This window comes from Mangifera indica, chromosome 2, assembly GCF_011075055.1.
Source record: "Mangifera indica cultivar Alphonso chromosome 2, CATAS_Mindica_2.1, whole genome shotgun sequence".
NCBI lineage: Eukaryota > Viridiplantae > Streptophyta > Magnoliopsida > Sapindales > Anacardiaceae > Mangifera > Mangifera indica.
In genome coordinates, this window is record NC_058138.1 from 6514309 (window position 1) to 6525984 (window position 11676).

At 32.8% G+C, this 11676-nt stretch overlaps 1 non-coding gene across 1 annotated transcript; it reads left to right on the top strand.

Annotated features, from left to right (window-relative positions):
* The first annotated feature begins 9918 nt into the window (after positions 1–9918).
* Positions 9919–10025, top strand: LOC123209845. The gene has a single exon (XR_006501153.1). It is a non-coding gene; the product is annotated as a small nucleolar RNA R71 (small nucleolar RNA).
* The last annotated feature ends 1651 nt before the right edge of the window (positions 10026–11676 follow it).

Below are 11676 nucleotides of genomic sequence, written 5' to 3' on the forward strand. Positions count from 1 at the left end.
TTGATCGAATTTTGGTTTGAACTTTCTAACAGCTAGTGCCACGTAGGCACCATGGGAGTGCCACGTCACATCCGGTTGACCGAATTACATCCGATCAACCGAATTGTGCGTTTTCTAGAAAATTAAAACAGCTAGTCTTTATGCACAACAGTAACTTTTCTTATTTTCCCCTATATAAACCCAATCAAATTCATTCGAAAAGGACTTTTGCCACCAAAACCTTTCACATATTTGAGAGCAAATTAGTTTTGAGTTATTCACTTGCAAATTCTCTTCTCTAATCAAAACCCTTGCTCATATACTTTGTAATGTCATTTGTATTGGGTTGTATTAAGTTTAACTTTCATATACACTCTTTGAGAGAGATCACACTTTGAATTTATGCTAAAATTCGTATTATAAAAAAGTGAGGTTCACTCTTTGAGAGATTAGAAAATTTCTAATGAGAGAAATTGAGTTTTAACACTTGTAAAGGTTAATAGCATCTTGGAAGCTATTTTGTTGTGAAGAAAAACCTAGTTGAGTTTTTGGTCAACCAAAGATTAGTGGAATACTCCAAGGGAGAAAGTTTGAAGGAGTGGACGTAGGCCGAATTGAGCCGAACCACTATATATCGCGTGTTTGATTTTCTTTTCCCTTAAACTCATACTTTATGTTATGTTATTTTGATTGTATTGATTATTTGAAATATTTTTATTATTCTCATAAATTGGATTAAACATAGGCAATATTCATTGATTTGAATAAGTTTTTTTTAAGTCTCAAATTTGGTAAAGATAGTTTTAAATTGCCTAATTCACCCCCCCTTTTAAGTTATTCGATCCTTCAGTTAAACAATTAATCCGACAAAAACAAACGCATTTTCCAAGCAATAGCCACATAATAGTGACTCTACTCTTAAAAATAATATCACATTAGGTCAACCTGCGTTTACATTTCAATAACCATATTTCAATGTATCTAGTTTGCAATTGGGATTGAATTTATCACTGGTGAAACTTAGAATGATTCTCTAGCCATTATGATTTTGATTAAAAAAAATTTATTTGAGTTGAATCATCATTTTAAAATAAAATTTACTATAACTAAGCAGATAATAGTTTAAATTTAGTTATCAGTTTTATAATCATTATAATAAATAAATTAAAAATTTTATTTTAAAATATTGTTACAAAAATATAAATTTTTACTTTCTTCTACTTTGAATCCCTTGCATTATCCCCATTCAAGGCAATTGCTCATAATTTTAATGCGAATGATTCATAAAGTTCCACAAAATTCAATTGTTTAACAAGAGAAACTCACTACCTTGCAAAGAAAATTAAGACCCACTAATAGAGAGAGAAAGGGAGAGAATGTGTTTTAGTTGGGTCCCTTGACTTGACTTAACTTGACAATTTAAAGTCGCTTGGACCCTTTCATCAATGGTGTTCTCATTTTTCAATATATTTCACATTTTCTCTATTATCATCTTCTTCTCTGTTAGGGTCAATTTATTTTATTTTCTTTTTCTTCTAATATTACTATGATTCTCAAATTTTTTCTTTTGTTGTTTTTTAAAATTTAGTTAATTTATTTTAATATAATTATCTGAATATGTTTTCTCTAAGAGTATATAATTCAGTTTTAGATTATAAAATCAAACTAAATTATTTAAAAACTATAATTTAATTTAGGTTAAAAACTTTCTAAACCAATATTTTTAGTTTGTGTTATGATTGGAATAATTTTCAAATTAAATTAAACAATAAATCATATTTTTCTAAAAGACACGCAAACACACACATATATATATATAGAGAGAGAGAAAGAGAGAGAGAATTCTCTAATAAGCAATTAAATATACAATTTTGTTTTTATATTTATTTTGCCATTTTCTTTACATAAAAATGGTATCTACATATTTCATATTTATTTTATCAATAAAACTTTGTATACTCAAGGTAATAAGTATACACTTAATATGTGTTTAAATGAGTTTGATTAAAAAAATAAAATAATATCTAATCACGTGATAACACACACAAGTATATGTCTATTTATGTATTTAAAGTAAATACGTATAGAAGCTATATGACTTTCTTTTTTCTTTATAGCTTTTCTTCAGCTCAGGGGCTACAAAGTTTGGTCCTTTATGGGAATTCTTTCCCTGGGCCTTCGCCCAAATGAGATTGGCAAGCTTAAGTACCTTCAAACTCTGATAAATTTATCACTTGAAAAACTTGATCAATCTCTCATTCAATAACTTGAATGGTTCAATCCCTAGCAACAAGGAAATTTTGGCCAGTTTGCACGGAGCTGTTGATTTGTCCCACATAGTTTATTCAGTGGTTCAATTGAAGCTAGTTCAGGAAATCTTCTTGAGAAGGTTTACATTGATCAATTCTAACTTATGACAATTTGAGTGGACCAATTTCCCAAAGAAGCCATGTTGTGATGGTTAAGTGCAAATTCACCATCCTCATGATTTGACAAGGGAAACTCACCGTGTGAAGAGGATAAAGAAAGAGTAAAGACCCACCAATCGAGAGAGATAAAGGGAGCGTGTGTGTTTTAGTACGATCACTTGATTTGATTTGATAATATCAGTTTGTTTAGACTCTTTCATTAATGGAGTTCCATCTTTATAATTGATTAAAAAAATTTAAATATTTATCTAAAATTTAGTTTATTATCGTTTACTCAAAACTTTTATTAAAATTAAAAATAACACTGTTATTTTATTAGTAATATTAAATATTTAAAATTATATTTTATTTTTTTCTTATTTAAAAAACTAACAATTTCTTTTAAAATTAAAATAACTTCATATATTAAAAAATACTATAATTTTATTATTTTTTATGAAATATATTAAACTAATCATCTTAATTAAATTCATAAAACAACTTAAAAAAAATGATATCAAAATAATGGATGACTAAATATATCATTTATCTACTATCATTATTGGGTTGGTTCAACGTAAAATTAAAAATCTACCCACAACAACAGCATTTCCTCATCTTATGAAATAGAAATTAACTTACACAGGATGCAATCCAGTGAAAGCTTCATCTCTTGGGTTTCTTAACAATAAGCCACATGATGCAAGGAATCTGCATTCATTTCATCCAGTAATTATTATTTATTTGGCTTAAAGAAAGAAAATAATTAAGATGAAATCAGATTCATTCTTCACAACTAACGAAAGATGATCTTGATGAAAATATAAGTCTCCCTAGCAATCCTTCAAAAGAGGGATTCCGGATCCCAACAAATGCTGTAAAAGCTGCACATATCCACAGAATAAATTAATATAATCTTATTTTTCTTGGGGCTGACCACACCATGTTTTGCAACTGATCTCACAATAACAACAATAAATAAATTAAAAGTCTAATTTTAAAATGTTGTGAACCACACAGCTCCAGAATACCAACCCAATGAATGTTTCGCAATGTTCAGAAGATGGATTTCTCAAGCATCATTGTGATCAGTGATCAATTCCAAATTCTAGCTCAAGAATCTCGCTCTTTGAATGGGCATGAATATTGCTTTCACATGACCTTTCAGTGCCTGTGAGGGTGAAGAGCCGGTTACTTCCCGTTGCAGATAACATAGAGGAAATAGAACTTTATCAAGGAGTTATGTAAACAAAGGTTAATATGAAGGGGCAGAGGAATAAATTTGAATACGGCAAATTATGGTTCATGTATGTTTTTGGTGACTATCTAGTAAGTTTCTAGTTACAAGATAATTAAATTAAGGTCAAAAGAGTAATTCCAACCGAAGTTTTAGTGAAATTGTACATTCCCACCTCCAATTTTAAAAAACTCAAAGTTCCATTCATTATTTAAATTCTGTTAGAATTATTTGTTAGAATTAAGAATAAAACCGTCATTTTATTAGTAATTTTTAAAAAATTATTCTGCAACATACTCAGCTCTTGTTGTAGGCAACTGTCAATTGAGAAAGTATGAGGATGCTCTGCAGGTGTTCCATCCGTTTTGTATTGAAAATTGGGTTCTGGATTCTATATCTTATGAGTTATGGAGAGCCTTTGCCAGGCAAAAAAGATTTGGAAGCTGCTGAAGTATTTCATTACATGTCGAAGAACAGATGCTCCCTCAATCCTTCTTCTTACAATATGCTGATAGGCGGCATCTGTAGCATGGGACAAGCGGATAATGCAATTAGGCTATGGGGTTTTGCTTACAGTTCTAATACTTCTTATACTACTCTAACTTACACGACAATCATGCATGGATCGTCAATATTAAAAATGGCTAAAGGACTAATGGTAATTCTCTCACAAATTTTGGTGGACAGTTGTGCTATTGATGTGGAAGTATATTGCATCCTCATACAAAGCATGAGTGCACAAAATTGAACTAAGGATTCTGCTTTCTTTTTCAATTTGATGGTTAATGAGGGTTTAGTGCCTGACCAAGAAATAATGCATCCTCTTCTGTGTTGTTTGGCTAGCCAATCTGACTTGCACATCGTTTTAAGTGGGATTGATAAACTAGTTTCCAATAGTGATACTTTGGATTCATCAATGTATAACATACTTATCAATGGCCTTTGGAAAGGTTGGGTACCGGATGCTACAACTCATGGACTGTTGATTGGGTCTTTGGATTCAATGCAAGAAATGAAACTGTAATTAGAAAGTTTCTAAATTACTGGTACGTGCTGTCGTTGACACCCAAATTAAATCCTAAATTCCTGTAACAAAAATGTAGTAAAGGAAAGTAGGGATCGATCCCTCGAAGAGCCTTGATTGGTACGTCGTTACAAATAATCGAAACAAAGAAATAAAATGGGGGTTTTGAACTGAATGCAAATTATAATGGAAAATAATAAAAATTCAGAAAAATAATCTAAAAGGAATAAATCGATTTAACAAACCTTGGTCTTCGGTCACATCCACCAATGGAACTACGATTGATCATCGAAACAAAATATCAAATTAATTAATTGAATATTCGTTGTGGTATTGAATTAACCTGTCATTCCTTACGATTAGTTAACCAAAAACATGTATTCCAATTAACCCTTATTGATTAATAATTCGGATACGATCTCGAATTTAATTAAACAATAGCATTACGAATTAGAAAGACCAACGAAGCAAAACAACACAAACGTACGACGTTGCATTTAATCCAGTTGATTATTTTCCTAGGATTTAAAGTTTCTGACGCAGCAAACGATAAACCTAGTTGCCACTTCGATTAGGTGGATTGAACAATTACGGATTCAGCACCTAAACTAGCAATAGATTATATTAATTGATAAACTAATTGCGCACCTTAGAAATCAACCAACACAATCATGAAAAATAATTCAGAAAGATAACCAATACTCAAATAATTAAAAGATGCATTAAAGAACAAAAATAAATCTCACAAACATTGTAGTTCTATGGTTTCAGATCCCTTCAACCAAGATAAATTATTCAGCCACTGTAAACCATATTTTGCTCTCTAATTCTCTAATTACAATGGTTGATCATTCTCAAATAAAAATAAGAGTATATATATTATCTTCCTACTAAAAATCTGGAAATTGAAAGTGAATCTTAATCTCCTAATCCAATCAAGCAAAGTGATGCATATCTTCCCAAAAAGAAAGGAAAAGATATGTATCTTTAATGTAAATCCTTCCTCCAAAAATATCCTTCCTTATCTAGCTCAATTAATCCTCTTTTCCAACTAGTAGTTATCCCTTTTCTAGGAAGCAAATCTTGATATTTAGTGGACTCTTGCAGCTGATCTGGGCGTTCAGATCTGTTTTCCGAATTCTGCTCTCGTCTTTCACGTGCCCACGCCTAGTCAGTATCACGAAATTTCCAGTTTAATAGATCTGCTCTAGTTTTTCTTCTTTTTGGCCCATCTTACTCCAAAATTGCTCAAAACTTCCTAAATGCAAAAAGATAAGTAATTCTATTAGACTGAATTAAATTTCCACACAACATAAGGGAATTATAAATCAAAATAGTAACAATTAATGGCCTTATCAAATTCCCCCACACTTATCTTTTGCTCGTCCTCGAGTAAAACAAAAACAAAAACAAAGCAAACACAAAAATGTTCCATCAATCTCTTTTCTCATGATACCAAAAAGTGTGCATACCTTAAGATTCAAACCAACCAAGATTCAAGCATCAACACACATCATTATCAAACTTTACAAGGAAGTATGCACAAAGACAAATCAAGACAATCGCATTCTAAAGCATGTATAAAGCTTTGGTGAATCATCATCACGGTTATCACTCATATCACTCATGTGTTTAATGGTTCGGTGTTTCGCTCAAATTCTTCCAATGCAAACATTCTACCATAAGCTTGCTTATACACCAAATCTCCACCACTTAGATTATATACATGCATAAATCAAAAGGACTTTATTTTAGGTTGTAATGGGGCTTTGGGTAAAGGTAAGGATTAATGGATACAAAAGGTTAAAACCATGAATATTAACAAAGTATTTAAACACTTAAGGGGAACAAAAATGTAAAGCTAAAGCCACCACATTCATCACATTTTCTTTGCTACTTGCTTTTGCCTTTCTCTTCTCTCTTTTTTCAACTTCTTTTTTTTTTTTTTTTTTTTTGAATGTTACTGCAGTTTTTTTTCTTTTTCTTTTTCTTGAACAACTAAGAGAGTTGGGTAGCAAAGATAACAATATAAGGCAATCTCAATAGCACTCTTCATGCCAACTTCTTTTCATCAACTCTTCCTATACAATTAAGTCCCCTTTTCCCCCACACTTAAATTTCTCAAGACAATATATTCACCAAGCAACAATTTTAAGTTTAAATGCCTTGCTCATTTTCATGGTTGGGTGAGGATTTTTTTTACTTGAAGGCTTGGGTTTGTAATATGGTTTTAGCACAAAGAATCAAGGGTTTTGTAAGGCTCAAGGGGCTAACTAGGGAAATTTAACATAGGTTGGCTTTTTAAGCTAAAAGGTTTAAACAAGAATGCCTTTATCATTTTTATGCATGCATATTTCAATGTGGTCTCGAAACGGTTCAAAGCAAGTTCTAGAGATATATTCACATGGAAGAATATCACTCATCAAAGAAAACATAGATTGATATGAATGTTTCAATCTTTTTCGGCTCAAAACTCACGGGTTAATTAAATTCACCTTAACTTCAAACAAACTCGAGCACTCAATTATCAAAATTTGTTTAAATGCATACCCCTAATTAATCTAACAAATCAGTGTACAATGCTCTCCTGTTGAATCGGCTAAATTCCAAGGCATGCATACAAATTAATTCTTTCAAAGTGAGATTAATGGACTGTTTAGCTGACTAAAAACAGGGAAGGATACACTAGCTACCATAAAAATCAAACTTTATCCAGCAAGGAGCAGCAACATAGACAAAACAAAGCAAAAAATTTAGGCATAACAGAATAAGCATAACACAAAGAAGACAGAAAAAAAAAAAAACTGACAGAGAAACAGAACAAAATAAAAGCAGAACAAAGAAGAATAAAGCAGAGAAGAACAGAACAAGTAAACAAAACAGAGCAGAAAAAATAAATAAATAAAATAAAACTGAAGGACATAATAGTATACAACAGAAAAATAAACAGCAGAAAAATAAAACCAAAAAAATAAAACACAAATAAACCCTCCCCCACACTTAAACCAAACATTGTCCTCAATGTTTAAACAAAACAGAATATAATGAGAACTGAAATTTAAAAGAAAAGGGAAAGAAGACTTCTCTGGATTTGGGGAAAAGGAACAGTAGTTCGAATTTTTGGAGAGTTGCAATTGATGGAGGATTCTTCAGATTTCAATAACAGTTCTGGTGTAGGAGGCCTCCGATGGGTGGGTTTTTGCTGCTCTTTGATGCTTGTGAACGGGTTCTGACCATGGCGTTGCAGAATGAGGAAAGGGGCTGCTAGGTTTTTATTTTAGATGGAGAGAAATTGTGAAGCGTAGGTTTGGCGAATATGGTCTCTGGAAGCAAATAAACCTAGCCATATAATCACACTAAATCATATGACCCCCTTGAATTTAAGAAAATAGCAAAGCAGAAGCTGGACTTTTGACAGAAGCACATGACCCAATTCCAGAACACCAAAATGCAGATTTCTCCCCCATGAACATTTATAGACAGCTCCCTGGAACCTGGCAGGAGGAAGAAGATGATTGAACAGTAACATAAAAATAAATTAAAATAAATCTAAGCAAAAATCATAAAATAATTGCTAATTAAATATCTAAAAATCCTAAAACTGAAATTTAAAACTAAAATTGGAACACATAAACCGAAATTAAAGCAAATGTCTAGAAAATTAAAATTTAAGCAGTAATTAAAATAAGATTGAAAGCTTGGGTTGCCTCCCAAGTAGCGCCTTTGTTTATAGTCGTCGGCTCGACGTAATGCCTTCATTTATTTATCCAGGATCTTTCAACTCCACTTCTTTGATGTTTTCAGCTGGCATTCCTTTGTAAAACAGTTTGAGTCTATGACCATTAACTTGAAATACTTTTGATGTCGCTACGCTTTGAATCTCTAGCTTTTTCGAAATTTGCACCAATTTCTCTTCTTGCTGCTTATTTAACTTACTGGAAATGATCACTGGTAAGATTTTCCCATCTCCTAGGTACACATATTTAAGGTGATTTGGAAGAGGTTTCAGCTCCAGCTCTGGTACCTACAAAATAGAAGGTAACAATTTTTCATTAGGCACTGGTAGCTCAATATAAAATAAATTACCTGTATTTTTCAGTTATCTGAATTCATTTATCTTTGTCCCTGCATTCTGCACATCTGAAATTAATTTAATGTCATCTCTTTCTTTCAAAATATTTTTATGGTTAGCCACCTTTAACTCATCATCACCATCAAGTATATCCTGCGCTAGAGAATCAATTAAATCAACTGAATACACAGGAAAATTCACATCAGAATATTTCATAGCATCATAAATATTAAATTGGACAACTTCACCATCAAACTCCATGGCCAGTGTGCCTTTGTGAACATCAATTTTCGTTTTAGCTGTTTTCAGAAAGGGTCTTCCTGTCGCTACCTTTTTGGAAGAATTATTTTCTGCTGCCAATTTTTCTCTGTTTTCTGCTGGCTGTATTGGTGGAAGTTGTGCTTTACTTGGCATCTCCAGCTCCTTTCCACTCCTCAACATTATGACACTACCATTCTCCTTTGGGTTCATCACAGTTTGTGATGGCAATTTGCTTGAATTTTGTGCTTCCAGCCTATTGATTGCAATAGCCATCTGGCTCATTTGATTTTCCAGATTTTGAATGCTAGTTCTGGTTTCCTGCTGAAATTTCATAGTGTTAGTAGCCAAACTTTTAACAATATCTTCAAGAGATGTACCTGAATTAGAATTTTGAGTTGGTTGCTGCTGTCTAGGAATATAATGCTGTTGGTATGGCTGAAAATTATTTGAAGGCTGATCCACATGTGCATTCCCATAACAAAAATTAGGATGATCTCTCCAACCTGAATTGTAAGTATTCGAATAGGGACTATAATTATGATTTCGCTGCTGCTGTCCTAAAAATCCCCCCACTGCATTAGCATGTTCAGAGCAGTCCTCCTGAAGTGTTGGGCACATATCAGTTGGATGTCCTCCTACCGAACAGATTCCGCAGACTTTCGCTGCCTCTGTTTTTCCTACAGCCATTTGACGTACAAGAGTAGTTAGATCATCAAGTCGTCTTTCAAGAGAAGATACATTTACCTCATTGACGCGTCGAGACGAATGGTCTAATCTATTTCCAAATTGTTGTGAATTCGATGCCATATTTGCAATTAAATTCCGGGCTACTTCAGGTGTTTTGTCAGCCAATGCTCCACCACTTGCCGCATCAATCATATTTCTCTCATTCGATAGAAGTCCTTCGTAGAAATATTGAATAAGCAGTTGGTCACTAATTTGGTGATGTGGACAGCTTGCACAAAGTTTTTTAAAGCGCTCCCAATATTCGTATAAAGATTCTCCAGTATGCTGTCGAATGCCACAGATTTCTTTACTTATGCTGGCTGCTCTTGATGCTGGAAAAAATTTCTGCAGAAATAATCTTTTCATCTCATGCCAAGTAGTGATACTCCCAGCGGGTAGATAATACAACCAATCTTGCGCATCATCTTTCAAAGAAAACGGAAAAGCCCTCATCTTGATTTGTTCTTCGGTTACTCTATTCGGTTTCATTCCGGTGCACACCACATGAAATTCTTTTAAATGTTTATGAGGATCTTCACCTGCGGAACCACGAAAAATAGGTAAAAGATGAATTAGTCTAGATTTTAATTCGAAGGTGGCATTAACATCTAAATTCGGAAAAGTAATGCAGTGTGGTTGTTGATTTAAATTTGGAGCAGCAAGCTCTCTTAAAGTCTGATTTTCAGCCATGTTTTCCTCTGTTTCGTGAACTGATTTGTGTGCTTGCAGTCTCCTTTTCGCTTCTTTTCTCAGCCCTTTCGCAGTCTTTTCAATTTCTGGATCAAACTGGAAACTAGCTTGTTTCAAAGATCGCGTAACGAACATACAAATTAAAAACTCCCCGGCAACGGCGCCAAAATTTGGTACGTGCTGTCGTTGACACCCAAATTAAATCCTAAATTCCTGTAACAAAAATGTAGTAAAGGAAAGTAGGGATCGATCCCTCGAAGAGCCTTGATTGGTACGTCGTTACAAATAATCGAAACAAAGAAATAAAATGGGGGTTTTGAACTGAATGCAAATTATAATGGAAAATAATAAAAATTCAGAAAAATAATCTAAAAGGAATAAATCGATTTAACAAACCTTGGTCTTCGGTCACATCCACCAATGGAACTACGATTGATCATCGAAACAAAATATCAAATTAATTAATTGAATATTCGTTGTGGTATTGAATTAACCTGTCATTCCTTACGATTAGTTAACCAAAAACATGTATTCCAATTAACCCTTATTGATTAATAATTCGGATACGATCTCGAATTTAATTAAACAATAGCATTACGAATTAGAAAGACCAACGAAGCAAAACAACACAAACGTACGACGTTGCATTTAATCCAGTTGATTATTTTCCTAGGATTTAAAGTTTCTGACGCAGCAAACGATAAACCTAGTTGCCACTTCGATTAGGTGGATTGAACAATTACGGATTCAGCACCTAAACTAGCAATAGATTATATTAATTGATAAACTAATTGCGCACCTTAGAAATCAACCAACACAATCATGAAAAATAATTCAGAAAGATAACCAATACTCAAATAATTAAAAGATGCATTAAAGAACAAAAATAAATCTCACAAACATTGTAGTTCTATGGTTTCAGATCCCTTCAACCAAGATAAATTATTCAGCCACTGTAAACCATATTTTGCTCTCTAATTCTCTAATTACAATGGTTGATCATTCTCAAATAAAAATAAGAGTATATATATTATCTTCCTACTAAAAATCTGGAAATTGAAAGTGAATCTTAATCTCCTAATCCAATCAAGCAAAGTGATGCATATCTTCCCAAAAAGAAAGGAAAAGATATGTATCTTTAATGTAAATCCTTCCTCCAAAAATATCCTTCCTTATCTAGCTCAATTAATCCTCTTTTCCAACTAGTAGTTATCCCTTTTCTAGGAAGCAAATCTTGATATTTAGTGGACTCTTGCAGCTGATCTGGGCGTTCAGATCT